This window comes from Coenobita brevimanus, chromosome 14 (assembly GCF_032717465.1).
Source record: "Coenobita brevimanus isolate Jiangsu-jjx chromosome 14, ASM3271746v2, whole genome shotgun sequence".
NCBI lineage: Eukaryota > Metazoa > Arthropoda > Malacostraca > Decapoda > Coenobitidae > Coenobita > Coenobita brevimanus.
This window is the reverse complement of record NC_136967.1, coordinates 7,696,112-7,720,668: the sequence shown is the minus strand read 5'-3', so window position 1 is coordinate 7,720,668 and position 24,557 is coordinate 7,696,112. Positions and strand designations below refer to the sequence as shown.

General features: G+C 41.7%; 1 non-coding gene across 1 annotated transcript; it reads right to left on the bottom strand.

The window, feature by feature from the left end:
- Positions 1-6,055: 6,055 nt before the first annotated feature.
- LOC145390532 (5S ribosomal RNA) lies at positions 6,056-6,174 on the bottom strand. The gene has a single exon (XR_013895678.1). It is a non-coding gene; the product is annotated as a 5S ribosomal RNA (ribosomal RNA).
- Positions 6,175-24,557: the final 18,383 nt, after the last annotated feature.

The window sequence follows — 24,557 nt, the reverse complement described above, 5'->3', positions numbered from 1 at the left end:
TTCTCACCCCCCAACCCATCCACTCACCTCACATCCCACTTCCCCATCTTAATATACTCCTTCTTATATAACCTCTTGCTTTTCTGTCCTTGTCCTTAATTGATAGACTAGTTTTGTTAGTTACAACCCTCCTTATACCAAACAGCCACGAAAGGACCAGTAGCTGTGTTGCTGTTTGCTTTCCTTTGTACTCCTTATCTCCTTCACATACTCACACATTTACACATGCTCACACCTTCCATATGCGCCCCTTCGTCTCTAACGCATACCCCCCCGCCTCTCACATATCTCCACGTATCACTTACGCACATCACGCTGATTTACCACTGAAAAAACAACCTTTAATTCACATATCCACACTTCGATTCTATTCCTACACGTCCCTCACCCCCACATCTCCCTGTTCACGCAGCCACATCTCCACATGATCCCTTACATCTCCTTCCTTATCCAAACACATACGAGAGGTAAAAACTTCACCCCTACCCCCGCCTACCCCCGTCCCCTTCACCATCCCCTATCTTCTATCCCTCCCCTTCCCGCTACCCCCTATCCCGCTCTCTCCCCCTCCCCTTTCTTGCCCCTCCTCCCCCTCGAGTCCAAAAACTGACTTACCTTGGACCTCAAACCGTTCCCTGGAGGCTCAGTCCCTGTCTATTGGGGAAACTGCTGCTTATACTGCTCAGTGTTGCTGATATACCTGTTTTGTGGCCAAGAATGGGCAAACGGGGGGGGGGGAGAAGAGGGGAAGGGGAGGAGAGGGTGGGGGGAGGGGAAGGGGAGGAGAGAATGGGGAGGGGGACGAGAGTAAATGAGAGGGAGTGTGAGGAGATGGAAGGAAGAAGGAGAGATGAGGGGAAAATGGGAATCGATGTGAGAGGGAAAAGGTGATGAAAGTTAAGAAAAAATGGAAATGAAAAATAAGAGGATAGAAAGGAGCAGAGAAGAGGGAGAAAGGGATGTGAGGATTGAGGGGGAAGACAAGCAAGGGAGGAGGGAGAAGGACAGGAGAATGGAGAAAAGGAAGCAGAGAGTAGGGAGAAGAGAGATACAGAAGCGAGACATGAGCGAGAAATAGAAGTGAGGAAGGAGGGGGGGGGGAGAAGTTGAGAGGGGAAGGAAAAATGGGGGACAAGAACAGGGGAGATGAGGGGAGGAGTGGGGATGAGGGGAAGAGGGGAGGGGAGCGTTAAAAGGGAGCGGGAAGGATAAGTAAATATTAAATGGAGAGTAAGGAAGAAGCAGAGGGGAAAGGGAGGTAAAAAATAAGGGTAGGGGGAGAAGGAGGGATAAGAGTAGGGGAAGAGGGAGGAATAAGGGTAGAGGATGAGGGAGGGATAAGGGTAGAGGAAGAGGGAGGGATAAAGGTAGGGGAAGAGGAAGGGATAAGGGTAGGGGAAGAAGGAGGGATAAAGGTAGGGGAAAAAGGAGTGATAATGGTAGGGGAAGAAGGAGTGATAGTGGTAGGGGATGAGGGAGGGATAAGGGGAGGGGAGGGGGAAGGGGAGGGGGGAGTGCTACCTGCTGAGAACTGCTGCCTGTATATTTTGGTAAACTGGGTGGCGGGTTAAGCACATGGGGAGCAACTTTTTTCTGCTCCTTTGGACGGGTTTCAAGGATAAACGACTGAACGGAAGGGATGGAGAGAGAGAGAGAGAGAGAGAGAGAGAGAGAGAGAGAGAGAGAGTTGTGTGCTTCATGGTTTATGTTTTATTATGAAGCCCTTTGTTTATTATATTTCTGCATTTATTAGAGACAAAGAGACAGACAGGCAGGCAGACGTAGACAGAGATCGAGAGGCAGGTGTTGACTGATTTAAAAAAAAAAAAAATGTCGCAGGAAAGGCACAATACTCGCCCAGATAAAATAATCGCTAATTCGTTTATTATTTTATCTTTATTTTTTCTTTATTCTGCAGGTTTTCATATTTTTTTGTCTGCTTTGTCAACCTTCCATCATATATTCTTTTTCATATTCTTTCTTCATCCCATCGTTAACGTCATTCCTTCCCACTACTGTTCATTGTCACCTCGTTTTATTGTAGTTTTATATATCCAAACCTTCTTTCCATTGTCTCATTTCTCTCATTTTCGTCTTTTCTTTTTAACTTTGCTTGCATCTTCATTTTTCCATTGTCATCTCATTTAATTACCTTTCTCACGTTATTATCTGTTTTTTTTTTTACCTGTAATCTTATATTTCTATTATCATATCACTTATATGTAATAAAATTTCGTCCGTTCCTTTTTTTTTTCCGATATCTCATTATACTTTCATTTTCTTCAGTTTGAACCCATTAGGTATGATTGCTTTCATTTTAAACTTCCCTCCATTATTATCATATTTTTCTTAGATAGATAGATAGACATACGGTAGATAGATAGATATAGATAGATAGATACATACATACATAGATAGATATTGATATATATATAATGTAAGTAACTTCTTTTATTCGTGGTATCTCTTTATGGTCTCAAATTTTTTTACTTATGCATTTTTGAAACTTTTTGTTCATCCCTCTAATCTCTTATTCATTATCATCTCATTATATTTTTTTTTACCATTTTTTTACATATTTTCACCAAAATTATAGTTTCCTGATTATCACCCCATTATTTTGTTTTACTTTGTTTTCGGCGTTTAATACTAGTTTCAGCCTTCGAATTTTAACCATATTATCACCCAGATATTTGTTACTTGTTTTTACGTCTCAGCCCACGTTGTTGGCGATTATCATATCAGTGTTTTACTTCTGCACTTTCTTTTACTTATTTCAAACACGTTCTTTTCATTCCTTACTATTGTGCATTGGCTTTTCTACTTATTTACCTTTTTTATAAACTTCTTAACTTACTTTCATTCTCGTATCATTTTATATCTCCTTTTCTATATATTTCGTTATCATATTCTGGTTTGCATGTTACGATTTATATTTTTCAACATTTTTTCAACCTGCCTTTCTTTACCTCCATGATTATTTTGTCATGTATTTTTTTCCTATTTTTCATATCTTTTATAGGTACAACATTACCTCATTTTCATATTAATCTTTGTGTATTTTAAGCTTATTTACAACCCGTCGTTTTCCAATTATCATTTCTATTTTTTTATTCTTTCAGTTGGTCTTCTATTTATAAACTGAAAAAGTACCTTTTTTTTTTTTTTTTTTTTTACAGCGTTTCAACCCACTTACCTTTTCTCCTTATCATCGCAGTGTTATTCTGGCCCCGTTCCATCCCTCTGTTTTTTTTTTTTTCTGTACTTTTATTACATTTTATATATGAATGTATGTATGTATACATAGATACATACATTCATACACACATATATACATACGTATAGATAGATGGATAAGATAGACAGATAAAACTTTTAAGCCTTATGTTTTTCCTCATTACCATCATTTTTTTTTTTACACATTTTTTCTCCCAAACCTATATAGCTTTTCCTCATCATCAGTACATGGTTGTTTCACTGTCTGCAATTTATAAACATTTTTTTCATCCCTCTAATTTTCATTTCATTATCTCTGTGAGTATTTGAATTTAATTTCACCTCGCGTATCTTTTCGCTATTATCTCATTATACCTTTAACTTAAAAAAAAAAAATCTTTCCATCCCTATTGTTTCTTTTTTATTTCTTTTTTACATCGTTGCACCCCACTTATCTTTCATCATCTAGCCTTGTCATTTTTTTTTATGTTTTAAAAGTTCCTTTCAAATTCCACGTACCTTTTATATAGTTTCACATCAGTATTGTTCTTACCTCTTTTACGTTATTAATCATCAGTAAGACCATTTCTTTATCGCATTAGCATCGTTTTTCACATTTATGATATTCTCTCTCCAATTTTGTTTACCTTTTAACCTTTGCCAACTCTGAACCATTTATATATTTGCTCTTGCTAATACCAGAACCTTTACGTTGCTATCGTCATGAGATTTTATTCTTATACCAGACGATTCTAGTTTAGTTAGGGCCAGGCAGTTTTGTTCCAGCTCTTTTCCGATTATTTTGTTTTCCTCGTCTTCAGCTTCGTCTCACCTCCCCCCACCCCATCCATTTACCCCTCCTTCCACTCTCTCTTTCTCTTCTCCATCCCCTCACTCCCTCCCTCCTCCTTTCTACCCACTTCCTTCTCTCCCCGTTCATTTTTTACTCCACTGATTAATGTATTCTCCCCCTTATATTTTCTTCTTTCATCTAACTTCTTTTCCTTCCCACCCCTTCCCCTTCCCTCCCCTTCCCCTTCCCTTCCCTTCCCTTTCCCCTTCCCCTCCTCTTCCCTTTCCCGTTACCTTTACCCTTACCTTGCTCTTCTCTTTCCCCGTCCCCTTCCCCTTCCCTTTTCTGTTTCCTTCCCCTCCTCCACACATCTCCCTTCCCCTCCCTCACACCTCTCCCTTACGCTCCCTTTCCTTTTCCTTCCCTGTCTCATATCGCCTCCTATTCCCTTCCCTCTCCTCCCCTTTTATCTTTTTCTCCCTCCATATCTTCCTTGGTTGCCCTTCCCCCTCGTGTACCCCTTCCTTCTTTCCTTCCCATTCCTCCATCCTCCGTCCTCTTTTTGTATGTTTTCTTTCTCCACACCTCACTACCCTTTCTTTCCTCCTCCCTTTCCCTTTCCATCTCCCTCTCTCTTTACTCCCCCCTCATCCAAACCATTCCCCTTTCATTTCCTTCTGGCTTTACTATCCTTATCCTTTAGCGTGTAGAATTAGATCTCGTAGTCATAGTCTACTCCGTAAAAAAAGCAGCCTCGAAAGGACCATAAGATCTGTTGCTGTTTGCTTTCCTTTGTACTTCCTTTGTACCTCTTTCCTCCTCGGGCCCTCCTTCTCTTCCTTCTTCATTTTTCTCTCCCATTTTGTTTATTCTTTCTCTCATCTCTCCCGTTCCTCTCCCTCCCCCCTCCTTTTATAGCTCCTGCTAACTCTTCCTTTCCTTTCCTGTTCCACATCCTAAGTTATCCCTTTTTCACCCTAACTTTCCCGTCCTCCCAACTTTCTCCCCATATCCTTTTCTCTCCCGCCCTCATCTCCCCATCCTTTCCCTACTCCTCCTTTTCCTCCCCCTCCTTTCCTTCCCCACATTATTTTTTATCTCCCCCATTTATTTATACCCCCACACCCTCCCCCGCCCCAGTGACTAAGGAAGCACTGGCTGTGACGCATCGCTTTTTGTCTGTCTGTCTTGGCTTCACTCTGGGACGTGTCAGTATGTGTGCGTGTCTGTCTGTGTCTGCACGTGTGTCTGTGTGTGCGAGAAGAGAAAGTGAATGTCTGTCTGGGTGTCTGTCTGTGAGTGAGCGTATCTGATGGTGTGTATGTGTCGTGTCTAAAATAAATAAATAAATAAATATATATATATATATATATATATATATATATATATATATATATATATATATATATATATATATATATATATATATATATATACAGTATGTGTGTGTGTGTGTGTGTGTGTGTGTGTGTGTGTGTGTGTGTGTGTGTGCACCAAGGACATGTATGCCTTCATCATGTCCCTGGCCAAATATGTGTTTGTGTGTAATGTCAACGTGAATTTCTCAGTTTGATATTTTCTTTTTGTGTGTGTGATTATTATGCTAGGAATTTCTGCGCCGCCAAAAATTTCCAAGGACTGAATGACGAATGCCTTCTTATAACAGAAAAAGTATGGTGGCAATGACGATGAGGGGGAGGAGGACGAGGATGGTGATGGTAATGGTGTTGATGATAATTTGATATATTGACTTTGTGACTCGTCCAGTACATTGCATCATACATAAGACTTTTAAGAGAGAGAGAGAGAGACCCATGGGTTTGTGTATAGCGTTGTAGTTTTGATTATAATTATTGATATTTGAGAGTTCATACAATGCGTTGTGTTCATGTTTAGATGTGTGTGTGTGTGCTTTATATATATATATATCCCATCCATCCATTGCCAGACGCCATGTATCCCAAACGGGGTGGTCAAGGGCTTAGAGTTAATTGTTTTACAGGGAGGGGCACTAATCCTCCACCAACCCCACCTGACACGTCGGGATGCCAACAGCATCTGGTGTTCCCAGGCGGTCACCCATCCAAGTACTAACCAGACCCAACGTTGCTTAACTTCGCTGATCGGAGGGGAAGCGGTGTACTCAACGTGGCATGGCCGTTATATATATATATATATATATATATATATATATATATATATATATATATGTGTGTGTGTGTGTGTGTGTGTGTGTATGTATGTATATAAAATCATATCCTTTCACTACTATCACCTCACACTACCCTGTCTCCCAGTCACCATCGTTTCCGTATACCCCCCACCCTACCATCATACACCTTGACTCTTAACTTTATTCTCTTAACCTTAGGAGACTTCGTGGGCCATCTTATTTATGTATTTATGTATTTATTTATTTTTTTTATTATTAATGTCTTGTTTAAGTCAGTATGGCACATGAGAGACAGGCGTGATGTACAGAATTCAGGGTTATCCGTACAAACGCACCTTATTTCGCTTGTGTTGCGGGGACAGCCTAGTCAGAATTATATCAATGTCTGGCCTGCATTACTTCTCTACTCCCATTAAACCAGTTCATCTTTTAGATTGTACACTACCTGCATTTTTGCGTCCACTCACTGCATGAACCAGTACTGACTCAATAAAGCAGCCATAATTTTACCATGTACCTCTCACCATCAGACAGAGCCGGACACGCAACACACAAGAATCGGGAGTGCAGGAAGACGTGTTAGGAAATCTCCATAGCCAAAACGGAGCAAGGACTATAGACTCCTTCACTCTGTCCCCTCCTATCTTGTTATCGTCATATGTGTGTGATTAATCAGTAAGCCTACCCATTGCTGATAATGCTTAGGTATTGTATGGTACCTGTGCTTATCGCTGAGGTAGGTCTCTTATCGGTATTAGGTATGGTGAAGTGATAGGTGTGTGTGTGTGTGTGTGTGTGTGTGTGTGTGTGTGTGTGTGTGTGTGTGTGTGTGAAGGTGGTGTGTGCGCGGCACTTCCTCAGGGCGACAGGCAATTAGAATTATAAAGTAGTTTCTTTTGCACAGGTAATTTTAGCAGGAGGATAAAAATACGCTGCAGAGAGAGAGAGAGAGAGTGGGGGGGGGAATTCCTAGGATATTTATGAGGAGTGTGTATGTGTTTGGATATTTTTGACGGACATATTCGTACAGAGAGAGAGAGAGAGAGAGAGAGAGAGAGAGAGAGAGAGTCCGACCCTATGTGCAATAGATGAACTTCCTCCCCTAACCTCTTCTTATCCCTGGGGCTTTTCTTCATTTTCTTTCTTGGGTGGAGTGGAGATGCTTGTCTTTGGATAATTTTTTACTCTTTTCTGTTTACAAAATTTGTCACTTTTATCTCTTATAAGTTTCCATCTTTTACTGTCTTTATGTTTAATCTGTTCGTATATCGGTATGTCTCTTTTTTTTCTATCGATGTGTCTCTTTTTTTCTATCAGTCACGTCTATCTGTCTGTATGTACCATTTTTTTTTTCTCTCTCTACTTATATATGCCTACCTTGTTATTTCTCTCTCTCTCTCTCTCTCTCTCTCTCTCTCTCTCTCTCTCTCTCTCTCTCTCTCTCAGCCAGTCATTTGTATCAACATTATTTTATCATTTTTTGTTAATTTATTTTGTAGTGTTTTAAATCGCAGTCAGACTCTTCTTGGATTGACTTTCCTTCCCTGCCGTGCTTGTGATTCTTTGAACTGATGATGATGATGATTACGCTGATGTTAATGTTGCAGTAGTGATGGTGTTGATATTAGTGATGATGATGATGATGATGATGATAATGCTTACGCTGATGTTAAAGTTAAGTAGTGATGGTGTTGATACTAGTGATGATGATGATGATGATGTTGATACTAGTGATGATGATGATGATGATGTTGATGGTTTCTTTTTTACTTGATGATGTAAGTGCTGACTATATAGTTTTCTGTTTGACTTAAGGATGATGATGTTGGAAATTATCATTTTTTTTTAATAAGTTCTCAAAAAAAAAAAAAAAACTTCCCTAAACACAAGCAAAATTCATAAACATATTAATTGATGTGTCTCTCTGAACCAGCCGACATTACCTGGCAGAACTAGTTAGAAAATATCCCTCTATCCATCATCCAATCCTGTATTACCCCCACCAAAGCATAGGGCCCTGATTTAGGCTCTTCATTCTAGACTTTTAAGATACTGGTGTCCGTTCATTCGCCCCTGAGTGTCATTATGAACTGGAAACGCCAGCACGCTTGAATTCTAATGGACAGCACGCTTGAATTCTAATGGACCACATCTAGTTGAGGCGACTTACCCCATTAGATTATAAGACATACTATTACTGTACCTTTTTTACTTTAACTTGGCCTAAAATTGCCACCTCTCAACCTTGGTTGCTGAGTTTTAACAACAGATTTGCCCTCTAATATGGTGCTAGTTACGAAGAAGTTCTGAGAAAGGGATGTAGAGCTATAACATTGTCTTTTTCTGCCAAGGAGGTATGTGAAATCAGCTGCAGAAGGAAAAAATATCTGGGCCAAGTTCGAGTAAAAGGAGTATAGGTATATGGTTAAATAGTTTCTTGGAGTTTAGCATTATATATGAGTGGAAGATGAGCGCTTCTCCTTGTCAGCATTAGAAACATCCTTTATTAACTTTAGTCCTAGGGCGTCTACTGTTCTTATGTGTGTGTGTGTGTGTGTGTGTGTGTGTGTGTGTGTGTGTGTGTGTGTGTGTGTGTGTGTGTGTGTGTGTGTGTATTCAGGCTGCCTCCAGACCATTGAGTTAAGCTTAGCAGAGACCTTTCAACTTTGTGATAATCAAGGTATGAAGCCGAGTCGTAAATTCACAACTGTGCAAGATAACGTGGAAACTCTCATGTTAAAGCTTCTGCAAAACGCGAATCGCCAAACGCCAAATTGTGGTGAGGATGGCCCTAGATGGCGTAAATGGAGGTGAGGACGCGTAAGTGACGAGGCGCTATTACGAGGAACACCAAGTCAATGCGAGTCCCACGTAATTGGCTGAACCAGTTGCCTCCTCGTAGCCCTTGTGTGTGTGTGTGTGTGTGTGTGTGTGTGTGTGTGTGTGTGTGTGTGTGTGTGTGTGTGTGTGTGTGTGTGTGTGTTCGGCGTCTGATTGATTATTTCTGCTTCAGGGTGTGATTGTGTGTAGACAGATGGGAGACTTCGGTGCCTTGGTGCTCCTCTCGGCTCCAGGCTAAGCGTAGACAGATGAGAGATTTCGGCCTGTGAGTGCACAGTTCGGCCCCAGGGTGTGAAGACAGATGGGGAGGATTCGACAGTGGGGTTACTTGAGGGATGTGGCTTAACCCCTTCAGAACGATCATGTCTTTATATCTCAGGGCTGTATTGGTGCAAATTATATTGGTATTAAAGCGGTATAAATAACATGCAATTCTATAGTAGGGTATAGGAAAAATAAGTAGCCAAGGAACAGGTGTTACGAAGCCTCCCATGTAACCTATAATACGGTCTTTATTCTTACTGCCTTGAGAAGACTTAATTTAGTTTGCAAAAGGCCTGTCTTAGCGAAGAGATCCACACCTTTCAGTATTGTGACGCCTTGTATGTGGATTCTTGACACTGTGAGAAAGTTATGTTCAACTGGGCCAGAGCTTTTTTTATATATTGAGCAAAAACGGTTGACAGTAATTAGATGAGGACGGTGGCACGTTCATTCATCCCTATTCATCTTTCTTCATGCCAGTTCCGAACGATTTTGAGCAATTTGTGAGACTTTTTTTTTTTGTTTTTTTGGTGAGGGAGTTTATAACATTTTCAGTTTTTTGCTCACTTTCGATTCATACTATGCGTATTCAGGAAAAGTGTATGTATTATTATAGAGGAATAAGGTCAGATAGAACGGCAGATAAATTCTTTCAGCTCAACTTTTATAATAATGGTTTTTTCAGTTAAGTCATGATGAGAGTTTGCTTAGTAGTTGGACGGGTGACCTTCAGAACTCATCCTTCATATAAAAGACGTCACGGCAATGATGGAGTTAACCGCTCTCTGAGGAATTGCTTTTGTGTTGCAGAAATTTAGTCAAACACTGAGGCTTGCCCTGATGACTTGATTTCCTTATATTGTAAAAATTTGGGAGATACTGTACTGAATTTTTGTAAACTGGTATTCCTGTTATTTCCCATATTTTGGTCATTTCATTAGGTCTTTTGTGTGTGGAAGGTGAGGGCGACCACCATGTGTTCGCTTGGTGTGGTGCAAGCTACCAGTGACGAGCCCAGTGTTTTCCTGTACCCAAACATTACATTTATGAGGCTGAGTGGCAAACATATAATCAGTTAATGGACGTCTTGTGGTTTAGCGGGTCAAGGCGCTCCAGGCGTATGTGGCCCATCTGGATTAATCTCCAACGGATGATCGGGAAAGGGACTATACTCTTTTTTATGCTAACTTTGCCTAAAACTGCCATTCATTCATCTTGAATCCTGAGTTATACCAATAAATTAACACCAGAATATCATGTTAGCCATGAAGAAGTGTTATGACGAGGATAGAAAGCCGTAGTGTTATCATATATCTGCCACTGAGATACGTGAAATAAGCTGCAGAACGACGAAAATCTGGGCCAAGTTAAGGTGAAAGAACTAGAATCACCTTCACCTTCAGAACCTGGAAGTAGCCTAGCGCCGGGCCCTTACGTCCCTGACTGGTTGGATAGTTTATTATTTCGCTTTGTGATATGAATTCGTAAGTGCGAGACCCATGCAAACCAGCCAACTTTTCTAGGTAAACGTGACTAAGATGTCGACCGCAGTTGATCTGAGAAAAAAAAAGAGAAAAAATAAAGAGGTATAAAAAACACCTGAAATGGATACATAGGTAGGAAAGGCAATTGAGTCGACTTTATTTGGCGTCCTTTATTAAGTCATCACAACTCACATTTCCCTTTCACCTCCCCGCACAATATCCCCGCAACCTGTGATCACCCCCATTACAATCATTCAGCCTTTTCCTAGCATTTTTTTTTTTTATAGCTCTGGACTTGACATTACAACCCCACTCAGTCCTTTTTTTTTTTTTGCACACACACACACACACACACACACACACACACACACACACACACACACACACACACACACACACACATCCCTCGAGCGTTTTTTATCTGATATCATTCTTCTTTAACTCCCTGCTTCCTTGTTATTCTTCTTCCAGTCCGTGTTCTTTCTCCTTTTGTTTCCTTTCATTTCCTTTCTTTGCATTTACCTCTGACATTGACAAACATCCCCCCCTCCTTTCTTTTTCTTGCACCATTCTTCTCCTCCACTTTCTTTTCACTCTTCTTCCGCTGACTGTTATTCCACTTCAGTTTATCCTTTCCTTTGTTTTTTTTTTTTTTTTGTGTGTGTGTTTTTTTTTTTTTAGTGGAATGGCTGCCAAACTCACAAGATTTTTTCAGTCAGATCACTTTCTTCATATACAGATGCGGACAGTGATATGGTTCAACTTTTTAATAGAACAATTATGAATATATTACACACCGTTCTGAAAAACTTGTTGGGCATCAAGAATTGCATCGCGGAGTTCTGAAAGCCATTGTTCACTGTGTCTTTATTTATCGTTATGAACTGGATCATTGTTTATATCCGCAGCTGTACGTCTCTGCCCTCGTTTTCCATTCCCTCATTAGTCTGTTTCATTTTACCCTCTGTCTTGCCTTTTTTTTCTTTTTCCTAGGCCTAACAGAAGGCATTACGTACAGTAGTCGCCTCTTTTTTTTTTCCCCTTTTTTTTCCATTACATTCCTCATCAGTTTCCCTCTCCATTTCTTTTTCTTCCTCTGTTTCCCTTCCTGCTTTTATTTCACTTCATTTCCTCCTTTCAGTAAAATAGAAACTAGTCACAACCTCCTGACCCAACTCACCTTACTCTCAACTAGGGTTGTAAAATTCCAGGGAATTTTGAACTCGGAAACTTTCCAGGGGAATTTTGGGAATTTATTGGAAATGTTGGGAATATTCGGGAATTTTCGGGAACTTTCAGAAGGTTTTGAACGCCTTAAAAATTATAAAAGAAAAGAGGTGGCCCCTTTTTCCTGAGGGGAATTAAAAGTCATGTGTAAAGAAAAATGTTTATTTCAATCCAAATATAACTTCCTAAGCTTTAGATAATCTTATCTCAAAATGTGTGGCGTTATTCAGTATGTAAGCTGAAAACCTTGTTTGTAAACTAAAATTTTACTCAAAACTGGTACCTTACAGTAATATGTAAGCAGAATAAGAGAGCAAAACTTACCATTAGTTATCACTGGCTATGCCATGAAAGTTAAAACAATAGAGCAGATTGTCTCAATTTTTCACTACATTTATTTCTCACTTTGTTGTTCGGTAACTTCGGTTTCCTCTGAATCAGATGACACTGAATCTTCCATCACTTCACTGTCTGAATCCATTTCTCTGGTGCAGATGGTTAAATTTTTCTCGTCCATGTCGTCTTCAAACAGTTTGAGATTAGCACGAATGGCCACCAACTTTTCCACTCGATCATTGGTAAGTCTGTTTCGCAGTTTGGTGTGTGTATTTCCATACATAGACCAGTTTCTCTCTGACATTTATGCAATAATTTAACTTACATTAATGATATGCAGACAGTGAGAAGGATGAAGATGTGAGCAGGGACGGGGAGTGACCACCGTGACCTCCTCTCTGTATGCTGTTTCTGGCTGAAGTGGGTAGTGTAGTGAGAGGCACAGTGACTGAGTAGGATGCGTTCAGTCCCGTGCAATACACGTCCATGTACTGTACTAACTGGAGTTGAAGACTGTATCTAATTAATATATATATTACCCTAAATTTCCTAAATTGCTTTACTTATTAATACACAGAAATTTTTTTAAAAAATGTGAATATTCCTGAAAATTCCAAAAATTCCCGGGCCCTGAAAATTCCCGTAAAGATTCCCTGGAAAGTTTTCCATTTTCCTGGAAACTTTCTCACCCTTTGCAACCCTACTGTCAACCAAACCAACAACTCAACCCAGACCAACCAAGTTCAACCAAACTCAACTTAGCTCAGCTCAGCGCAGCTCAGTTCATCTCGTCTCAGCTCAGCTTAGCTCATCTTAGTCCACCATAGCCCAGCCAAACCTACTAGCCCATCATAGTTCCAACCCAATATATCCTAGCTCAGCTCAACCCAACCCAGCCCATCCCAGTCCGGTCCAACCCAAACCAGCCCAGCCCATCCTAGTTCAGCCCAGTACATCCTTGCTCAGCCCAGAACAACCTAGCCTAGCCTGTTCAGTAGTCCCTTCCCTGCTGACATTGCCCGCTCTACCATTCGTCAACCTGACCTAGCCTAACCTAACCTAACCTAGCCTAGCCAAACTGGACCAAACCAATCAAAGCCAAACCAATCAGTACCACGCCAGTAATCCCTTCCCTCCTGCCGTAGCCCCTCCTCCACCCGTCCTTCAGGCTACCTCAGGAGACAGGCGGTCGTTTAGGTGCAGCAGTAGTCCCTTCACACGCACCTCACGACGTCTCATTTGCCGCAGACCAGTGAACAATAGGGCGGGGTGAGTGGGTGTGGGTGTGGGGGAGGGGTGTGAGTGGGGTGTGGAGAGGATTGGAGGGTGTGATGGGAGGGTGTGAGTGGGTGGAACTGTTATAGGGATGGTGTGAGTGGGGATGATGATAGTGGGATGTAAGGAGTGGGGATGGTGTGAGTGGGGTGTTAAAGGGGAGGGGTGGATGTGGTGTGGTGTGTTAAGGGTAAGGATGGAAACGGGAATGGGTATGGGGGTATGAGGATGGGATGAGAGGGAGTAGATATGGTGTGGGTGGAACGCAACGTAGATGGGTGTGGGTGTGGGTGTGGAGGGTTTGGATAGGAGATCAAAGAGTGGGCTTCGAGTGTAGGGTGTGAGTGCGACTGTGTAGGAAGGGGGTAGGAGAAGAATGGGAATAGGATGTGAAATTGCGGGAGTGGTGAGGGTGATGTGGGTAGGGTGCCGGGGGCTGGGATTTGAATTTGTGTGGGTGGGATGAAGGGTGGGGGTGTGAAGGGGAGGATTTGGTGTGGGAGTGGTGTGGATAGGGTGTAATGGATGTCTTGCAGTTGTGGATGTAAAGGTGGTGTAAGGGGGGGGGGGCGGAGTTATGATTTGTGTGAGGTATGAAAGAAAGGCTTGGTTTGGATGCGGGTCGAGGTATGTATATAATTGGACGTGTGCATTTATGTATTGTACAGAATGGCTTGCAAACACCTGACACGGGAGGGCAGGTTTACTACACATGTTCAAACCGTAGCTGGTGTGAAGAGCATATTAAATTACGGAAATGGTGTGAGTGGGCGAGGAAACAGAATGGGTTAATACGTGAGGGAGGTTGGTGTGTCGTGGAATAAGGGTTTTGTGATCAATGCCATTCCTCATGCAATAGATATCCGGAGAGACCTTTATACATTGATTCGTGATATAGCAACTTGGGAAAAGAAAGAATTTGTTCCGGTAGCTGCACAAGAGCGTGATTACAAGAAAAATATCCTTAGAGTAGGACTTGTACCCGTCGAATAACAGTCCAGGTTCCTAATTCAGTTCTAAGTGCGAGAATTCCTCCCAAAGGTCTCGTGTGGTTACAACGGCACCCAAATTCCTCCACCTATTTCTTCTTGTTGCTCACCTCACAGTTCATTGGTGGTGTTGGGTGGGCGGGTCACGACGGGGTCAGATATGTGTTGGAATGTTGACCTCGCTGTCGGTAAATGGTGACCACATTGTTGACTAGATATTTGTGTGGGGTTTTTATAATTGTGGGGAGCTGGGAATTAATTGAGAAGGAAAAAGGCTGGTGACATGCTTCGTTAGTGATTTTGTTGGTGAGTTTTAAGATGTTATTTCCATTTCTGGAGGGTGGGGAAAAACACGTCATTTCTTAAAAGGAATAGCCAGGGTTGCTTAATTAGCCGGAGTTAACGTTATATTCCTTCTAAAGTTCAAGTCCCCAAAGCAGCTGAATTATACCAAGTTCTTAGCCCACCGTCGGTCGGATTCTCAAACATATCTACGATCGATTCCTTGTACCTTGCATTTGCTTTAGTAGAAGAAAAAAAAGCTAGAAGCATGGGAAATTTTACACCCTTCTTTCCTCACGATATTTTTTCTCCTATAGCCATTTTTTGTAGTATTAGGAGGAATAAGGCACATGGAAATTCAACACTCCCTTTCTTTTTCCTTCCCGATAAAGCAAATACATGACTGCTATGATTGTCCTCTTATAACCATTTTCTTTTTATTTTTTTAGTAGGTGGAATAAGACACATGGAAATTCTACACCTTCCTTTCTGTTTCTTTCCTGAGAAAACAAGTATATAAGCCTATGATCATTTTCCTTCAATAGCATTTTTTTGTTCTGTGAGGAACGAGAGAGATGGGAAGACTTTCCAGTCTCACGATGGGGAATTTCCTGTCACCCAGGGATGAGTGAGGCTGGCCACTCTCATCTTAAATGTCAGGATCAACTTGTCTAGCCCTTGGTTCCTATGCTTCTTATGGGGAGACACAGGATTGGATGATGGATGGATGGATCTCTAATGTCTATTCCCAGTTTCTCACTAACCATTTTCTCCATCCATTCATGCATCCATCATCCAATCCTATTTTCTCGCCAAACAATGAAAGTGTTTCCTGACCAAAATTCTTCCTTGTCAAAAATTTATTTTCGGAGAATTAATTTCTAAGATCAGTATTTTTTTTATATACAGTACAGCAAGTTCTTTTTCTGTCCAGTAATCCCTTTGATATCTGTAAAAAAAATAATAATAATAAGATCAAACCTATCCACAGCCAAGAATATTTTAGTGTAAATGTCAGACAGAAAATGTCCTTGACCATAGATTTCCTGAATCCAGAATTGCACAGATTAAAAAAAAAAAATCTTAACCAAAAAGTATCGAAGTCACACATTTTTCCGAAGAAGTTTTTCATACCATCTTAGGAAGTTTTTAGATCACAGCTTCCCAGTATGAAAATTTCTCACTTTAAAAACTTTACACTTAAGACATTCCCCCAGCTCAAAATTTCTCACGCAAAATTCCGAAAAAAAAAAAAAATATATAGACCAAAAACTTTTCCAAATTTAAAAACATATCAGTCAACATTTTTTCACATCAAAATTTTCTCGAACCAAAAATATCTCAGACTAAAAACTTCCTAACTTCCCCATAGTATCTGTTTCCCAGGCCCCTCGGAAATTTCCCCGCCCGAGCCTGAAAATTCTCCGCCCGAGCCTGAAATTTCCCCGCCCGAGCCTGAAATTTCCCAGCCCGAGCCTGAAATTTCCCTGGCCGAACCTGAAATTTCCCCACCCGAGCCTGAAAATTCCCCACCCGAGCCTGAAATTTCCCCGCCCGAGCCTGAAATTTCCCCGCCCGGGCCTGAAAATTCCCCGCCCGGGCCTGAAATTTCCCCGCCCGAGCCTAAAATTTCCCCGCCCGAGCCTGAAAATTCCCCGCCCGACCTCACCACCACCAGTACGTCCGCACCGAGTCAAAGCCACCGAAAATGTGCCGAATTGAGCTCCATGGCCCGAATATGACAGTCTTACGATCAATTCTATCTCGTAACTCAGATGTCGATTAGCAAAGAGAGAGAGAGAGAGAGAGTAGGTGTGGGAAGAGTTGATGGTGGAAGTATGGAAGAGAAAGAGAGAATAGTTGATAAGAAGCAGGGAAGTGGGAATAAGAGAGAGAGAGAGAGAGAGAGAGAGAGAGAGAGAGAGAGAGACCTGTCACCTCTTCCGGATCAAAATCTATGCAAGGCCGTCACTCCGATTGGGGCACTCAGACCACTAGACCACCAGGCGCTTGGTTACGAAAGGGAAGAACTGGTCCTTAGTCTGTCCGTGTCCGTGAATCTCGGCTAAGGACCGTAAACGCTGGTGTCCCACGGCCTTGAACTTGAAATCGGCTCAAAGGATGTTTTTTACAGGATTCGGCAAGGGAACTGTAATTTCGGCTCTCCTTGAGGTTTTTTAAGTGAGGGTGATTTCTTGTTCTTAATGGTGTTGGTGGTTTGTGGTGGCGCAAATAGGAAGTTTATTAATATGTAGATTTTTTTCATTACCAGTAGTAGTAGTAGTGAAGTAGTTGTAGTAGTAGTAGTATTTTTATTATAATTAAAACTTCCCACATCCCTGTGGGGAGTTTTCTTGCTTTTGTCAATATTATTATTATAATACTTATTTCAAAATTGCTATATTTCAAAGGATATTTGGCCTAGAACCTTCAAACTTGGTTAACTTAGTCAAACAGTTGTCCGCTTCTTTTGGCCAAATATGGCGACAGTCCATCAGCCGAATCTCTTGATAATATCCGAAACACAGAAAAACGAGTCAGTTACGCTATCTCAAGAACAGCTAAAGCTAGAAAGCTGAAACTTTAGTACGCTATAGCCTTAAGGCGAACGCAATGCGGAAAGGAGTATGCTTCCAGCCGCATGATCATTCTCTGATACTGGCCTGGGTCAAAAATTGGGACTTTTCCGAATATTCCGGATGCCACCTAATTTTCCAAGATGGATTAAAGCTAGAACCACCAAAAAAACTTGGTGGACTTATAGACTGTGATGACGTAAATGAGCAAGATCAGTGACCTGGACTTCAAGGTCCCTTTATAGCTCGGCTTATAGTAGGCAGTGGCTGTCTGAAGTTTTTCTTTATCATCAAAATAGTCCTTGGACAATATTACAATGTGCTAGTTATTATTAGTGTTAGTACTAGTATCAGTATTATTTGCATTGTTTCGGCAACCCTAGATAGTAAGAGGGTTTCATACGTTATTTTATATTTTTTACAAATGGTGTGCATTTAGTATTTAACATGGTTTATATATCCCTTTTTTTTCATGTGATTGGCATAATTTACGTAATGGTAGGTGGTAGGTTAACTGCTCATCATAAGATAGCTGTATTCTTTTCTCTTTTTAAAGATACGAAAGTGTACAAAATTATGTGTAATTCTCTTCAACTTAATTTGCATCTTTATGCAATTTGGCATTAATGAAAGGAAAATGACTTTAAATTCTTATGAGTATTATCCCACACCTGGATGGAAGCACAAAATTTCACCGTTTTAACTCCACCAGGCTGAGGGGGTCTCTTTAATACTCTGGCTCCTATGACCCACTCTCACTTGGATAAAATCGCCTGGCGTTAGCAGGAATAGGATACTAGAGTTGCCTCGACCGTGAAACAGGTACATTTTATTCCTGCTATTGTTCAACAAATAGAAATCCTACTAATCAAGGAGATAGAGGCCGTATTATTATTAAGAACCCCACTTTCTGTGGAGTTCTTGCTGATATTCTAGATATTATTTCTTTCTTGGGGGGGATGGGGGGAAACCTAGAAGGCTAGCATTCCAAGACCGTTCGAGAAGGACACTTGAAATTTTCAAGAATGATGTATCTTGGTTGCAGGCTTCTTTTGGCACAAACATTTTTTTTCCTAACACTAGCGCCCTCTATGTTGTTGTTTTTTTTTTTTTTTGCTCCTTCACTGCAAAAACTTCTGATTCGATTGCTTTGCAAATGTTTCAGTATGTAGTCGTCAACATACACTAGTGCTCCTTGGTACTGATATTGAGATCCAACAAATAATTTTTGAGATATTGATTAAAATCAAAATAGCCGCCTCATGTCTGAAAGTGCTAAATAAGAAAGTATTTGGTCGATTTTGACCTAACTCGGTGGAAATGTAGTGGGTCATGAGTAAACGTGATTTGCATAGTATGAATGACCTTGACCTTGATCTCAAGATCACAGGTCAAAATTCGTTAAAAAGTTTGAGTCACATTAAAAGTCCCTTAATATCACGTCTACAGTGGTAACAAAATGGTAACAAAAGTATTTCCATCTGAAATGTGGAGTTCTTTGAATATTGCTTCAGTAATTTCAGATTTCTAGTTATTACTACTACTACTGCTACTACTACTGCTACTGCTACTACTACTACTACTACTACTACCACCACCACCACCACCACCACTACTGCTGCTACTGCTGCTGCTACTACCGGTACTACTATTATTATTACTACTGTTACTCTTGTTATTATTTTTTTCTACTACTACTACTACTATTACTACTACAACTACTACTACTACTACTACTAATAATAATAATAATAATAATAATAAGCACGGAGGTGTGGACAAGACCTGCTGGACATTTTACTATAAATTCTAAAGCATGTGATGATAGAACATGTCTAACCTTTCTCTCATTTGTGACTGATGTTTCTAGTGGCATTATTTATTTACATGTGTCCCATACATTGCCGTCTGTGTGTGTGTGTGTGTGTGTGTGTGTGTGTGTGTGTGTGTGTGCAAATCCTCCTTTAAATGTTACGAAAACTCCAGGTGCAAGGAGAAATATACGAGGAGCCAAATGCATGTGTGGGGGCGAATCCTCCTGGGGCGGTGGTGGTGCTGGGGCAGTCTGACCACAAGGACCGGATGAGTGTGGCGCCGAATGCTCCTTCCTTTCCTCAACTTTCTTTCCACGATTTTTGTTTTTTCCCTCTCTTATTCGAACTTCCTTCTTTCTAGCCTCCCTCATTTTCCTCTACTTCTCTCCTCTTTTTTCCGTGTTCTCATATTCCTCTTCCCTTTCTCGTTTTCCTCCTCTTCGTCTTCTTTCCTTTTCTCCGTCTTTTTCTTCCTCCCTTCTCCCCTCCCTAAACTTTCCTTGTTTCTGGTTTTCTTTCTTTTTTTTTTTTTTTTCATGTTTTGCCTTCTCTTCTTTTCTCTTCTCTGCCTTCTCTCATTCCTCGTTTTCTGTCAGTGTGCTCCTTCCTCTTCCTCTTCCTATTACTCCTGGTTCTCTCTCTCTCTCTCTCTCTCTCTCTCTCTCTCTCTCTGTTTTCCCTCTTTTTTCCTTCCTCTCGCATTTCCTCTTACTCCTATTGCATCCTTATTTCCCTCTCCTTCTTCACTTCCACTTTCTTCTTCTACTCCTTCCCCTCCTTCTTTTTCCCTTCCTCCTCCGACTTCCTGTTATCCCAGGCCAATGACTTATTAGTTTCTTTTTCTTTTTATGTTTCTCTTTTTTTTTCCTACTTTTTCTTCTCCTTGTGGAATTTTTCATACTTTGATTTTAATATTTATCATTTTCATTACTGATTTTTAGTTTTTTTTTTGGCTTTTCTGTTCGCATACTTTTTCCCATTTTGTTATCATTACTGTCGTTGCTTTTTTACTGCCATTTTTTACTGTTTTATTTTTCATTTTAAAGATTTTCATAGTTTTGTCAGCTTTTTCTCTGGATTCCTGTGGTGTACAGTATGCTTCCATTTTTCATATTTTTCACTTGTTTTTCTTTTTGACCTGTGGGAGAATTTAGCACATTTGTTTTATTTTATTTATTTATTTTTATTTATTTATTTTTTTTTTTTGTAGACGTAGAGACTTGTGACTTAATAGTTCGGTCCAGTAGTTATGGGGTCGGGGGGTGAGGGGTGGTGGGTGTGGAGTGTGTGGGTTGGAGTGAGGGGCAATAGGGTGGGGTGGGGTGTGGGGGTGGGGGTGAAGGGTGTCGTGGGGTGAAGGGTGAGGGGATTGGTTTGGGATGGTGGTGTGTAGGGGTGAGAGAATGGGAGTGCTGGGGTGAGAATGGTAAAGGACTGGATGGGGATGTGGGGTGAAGGGGTGGGGGGTGGGGGTTGTAGTTTGTAGGGGTGAGAAGATGAGAGTGCTGGGGTGAGGATGGTAAGGGATGGGATGGGGATGAGGAGTGGGGAGGAGTTGGGGTAAAAGACAGGGCTTGGTAAGGAATAGTGAGGTTAGGAGGAGGGTTAGGGTGAGTAGAAGTCCTGGGGTAAGGGTGTGGTAGGGTGAAATAGGGTAATGTATAGGAAAAGATAAGTTTGAAGGATTGAATAAATTAGAATGGGGTAGGATGAGAGAGGTATGAAGGAGTGGATAGGGTGAAGGGCGGAGTGAGAGTGGGGAATGGGGTGAGGGACAGGGTGTGGTTGGGTGGAGTCGGGTGGGTTGGGCTTTAGGGAAGTGTAAGGTTGGGGTATAGGGTGGGGTGGGGTTTGGGGAGAAACAGGATGAGGGATGGGGTGAGGGTGAGGTGAGGGTGGGTGCGACAGGATGAAGGTGAGGTTGAGTATTGATGTAACACGCGTAAATGGACTGTTTTTTTTTTTTTCTTCTTCTTCTTCAGTATTTTTGGTATTGGTGGTGCGGTTGTTATTGGAGTGGGTTTGCAGCGGAATCCTACCTACCTCATTGTCGTGGGAAAGCGAGACACGATGATGATGATGATGATGATGATGGCCGTGTTTATTTCAGTTGTTGTGGTCTTAGATATTATTATTATTATTATCATTATTATTATTATTATTATTATTGAGACTTTGATGGTCTGCCTTATACCAGTCAGAGTTTAAGCCCACCTGGAGGCGACTTCTAAGACAGGAGCATTAGGTTCATATATGTGTTCTCACTTGGTCGCACCTTGTCAGTGTCCTCGATTTTTATATTTTCTCACAACTAGTGCAGCTAATATTAGTTTTTCGTGTTTTTCCCCAATTCTTGTTTTCTTAAATCTTTTCGGAACCTCAGATTTAGATAAGTCATGTAATTATAGGCAGAGGGCGTGAAAAAAGACTGAGAAAGAAATCATGAGACGGTGGCGAAGGAAAAAGTAAAGAAGCGACAGAGGAATGCGAAGAGGAAGAGGAAAAAGAGGAGTGTGTGGAGGAGGAGGAAGAGGGAGGAGGTGTTGTGTGTATTGTGGCCAGGAGAGAGAGAGAGAGAGAGAGAGAGAGAGAGAGAGAGACAGACAGACAGACAGACAGACAGACAGACAGACAGAGAGGGAGACAGACAGACAGACAGACAGACAGACAGACAGACGGACAGACAGACAGACAGACACAGACAGACAGACAGACACAGACAGACAGACACAGAGAGGGAGGGAGGAGAAACATGATTAATACAGGTAATGGGAGAGGGAGAGAGAGAGAGAGGGGGGGAGAGAGAGAGAGAGAGAGAGAGAGATAATGAGGCGGGGGGGGGGGAAGACATATTGGCTGACGACTCCACGCTCCTCCCGCCTGAAAGAAAAATGCAAAAAGAATGAGTTTGTGGCTGTCTGGTTCCCACGCTCGCCTTCCTTCCCTCCCTCTTTCCTTCCTTCCTTCTCTACCTTCCTTCCTTCCTTCTTTGTTTTCAGTCTTCTCTTTCTGCCTTCTTGTGTATTTCCTTTCTTCCTTCCCGTCTTCCTCCTTTCTTTTCTTTCTATGTTTTTCTCCTTACTCGTCCTTTATTTGTTTCTTCCTTTCCTCCTTATTTTTATGTTCTCCCTTACTTCCTTTTTTCCTTCCTTCTTTTGCTTCCTTCCTTCTTGTTGTGCTTCTTCTTACTTCCTTCCGTTCTTCCTTTCTTTCTTCCTCTTTTCCATTTACTTTATCTATACCCTCTACTAATATTTTATTTTGCTTACCTCCCTTCTTCCTTTTACGACTTGTTCTTTCTTCCTCCTCCTCCTCCTCTTCCTCTTCCTCCTCCTCCTCCTCCTCCTCCTCCTTCTCCTCCTCCTCCGTGTCACAGTCTCTCACGTTCGACAACTGATGTACAGTTCTGGCTAGCATAGACAATCTGTGACAGTGGCCTTTGTTAAGTATATGATAGGTGTGTGTGTGTGTGTGTGTGTGTGTGTGTGTGTGTGTGTGTGTGTGTGTGTGAAGAAGACGATGATGATGGAGTTGAAAAATTGGTAGATATACAGTATATAAATTTACGAAGAGAATAAGTATAAGGAATGAATATCGTAAGGAAGGAAGGAAGGAAGGAAGGAAGGGAGAAGGAACGGAAGACAGGAGAAGCGGGAAGAAGGAAGACCGTATGTATGGATGGAAGAAAGGAAAAAAGGAATTAAATGAAGTAGAAGAAGAGAGTGACGAAAGGAAGAGTGAAGGGAAAAATGAAAAATTTGGCGGAATATGAACAAAAGTTAACAAAGAAAAGATTAAAAAAAAAAATCCATAAATAAAGATTATGTTGGCAAACGGAAGCGAAACTGGAAGAAGGAGAGAACAGGAAACGACGAAAAAACGATGAGAAAGAATGATCACAGAAAACAATTAGAGACAAAAGGAAGGTCGATAGAATAAGCAGAAAAGAAAGGAGGAAGGAAGGAAGGAAGGAAGGAAGAAAGAAAGGAAGGAAGGAAGGAAGAAAGAAAGGAAGGAAGGGTGGGAGGGAGATAGCACTAATGGATGGATGGAAAGAAGAAAGAGTGAGAGGAAGGAACGAGTGGGCAAACAAGAAGGAAGGAAAAGGGGGAAGAAGCAGGGAAGAAAGGGAATGAGGAAGCGAGGAACAGAGAAAGAAAGAAGCAAGGAAGAAAGGAAATGACGAACGAAGGAAGCAGTTATGGGTGGACAGAAAGAACGAAGAATGAGAGGAACGAACGGAGAGGACAAAAGGACAAACAAGAAGGAAGAGAGAGAAGGAAGGAAGGAAGGAAGGAGGATGGTAGCCCTTTAAGTAGTCCACCTCTGACCTCAGCCAACCACACACTCTCCACAGTGGACGTCGAGAGCCAGCCAGTATGGAGGAGGAGGGTGGAGAGGAAGAGGGAGAGGGTGGAGAGAATGTGATGTGGTGGTGCAGGTGGAGACTGAGTGAAGGTGAATGGAAGAGGAGGCCGAAGAATGATAGGAGAATGGGTGGATAGATTGCGATGTGGTGGTGGAGAAGGGTGAGAGGGAATGGAGATAAACTGATGTATTTGTGGAGAAGTGTGGAGGAACTGGAGGGGATGGGGTGGACGGGATGTGATATGGTAGAGGGGAGAGGTGGATGAAGATATGTGTGTGTCGAGGAGGAAGGTAGAGAGTGTGTTGGAGGAGGAATGAAAGGAGGTGGAAGGGAGGTGGATGGAGAGGTGTGGAAAATGCGATGTGGAGATGGAGGAGCATGGAAAGTGGATGGAAAAATAGAGACGGGGAAGTTAATTAAAATAAGATCAAATGAGAGATATAAAAGGGAGAAGAGGGAGATAATGTGATGGTTTAGAAAAGAGAGAGAGAGAGAGAGAGGGGGGGGCGGGGGGAGGAAATAATAGCTAACTCCTCTTCACTAGTTTTTTTCATGCCTCGTCTTCCTTACCCCTAGGCACTCTCTCTCTCTCTCTCTCTCTCTCTCTCTCTCTCTCTCTCTCTCTCTCTCTCTCTCTCTCTCTCAACATCTACTTCCCCTCTAATCACTTCCTCCCTCTCTCTCTCTCTCGCTCTCCTTCTGTTCCTCTCTTTCTCTCTCCCACGCCCTCCTTCTGTTTCCTCTAATTTCCTCTCCCAGCCCTGCCCTCCCCATCCTTACTCCCCATTTGTCCTTATCATTTTCCCCACTTCCTCCCTGTCAGTTCTCCTCATTCTCATTCTTCTCCTCTCCTCACTTCATACTCTCCTCTCTCTGTCATCATTCTTAATCTTCTCTCTTCATTTAGTTCTCCTCATC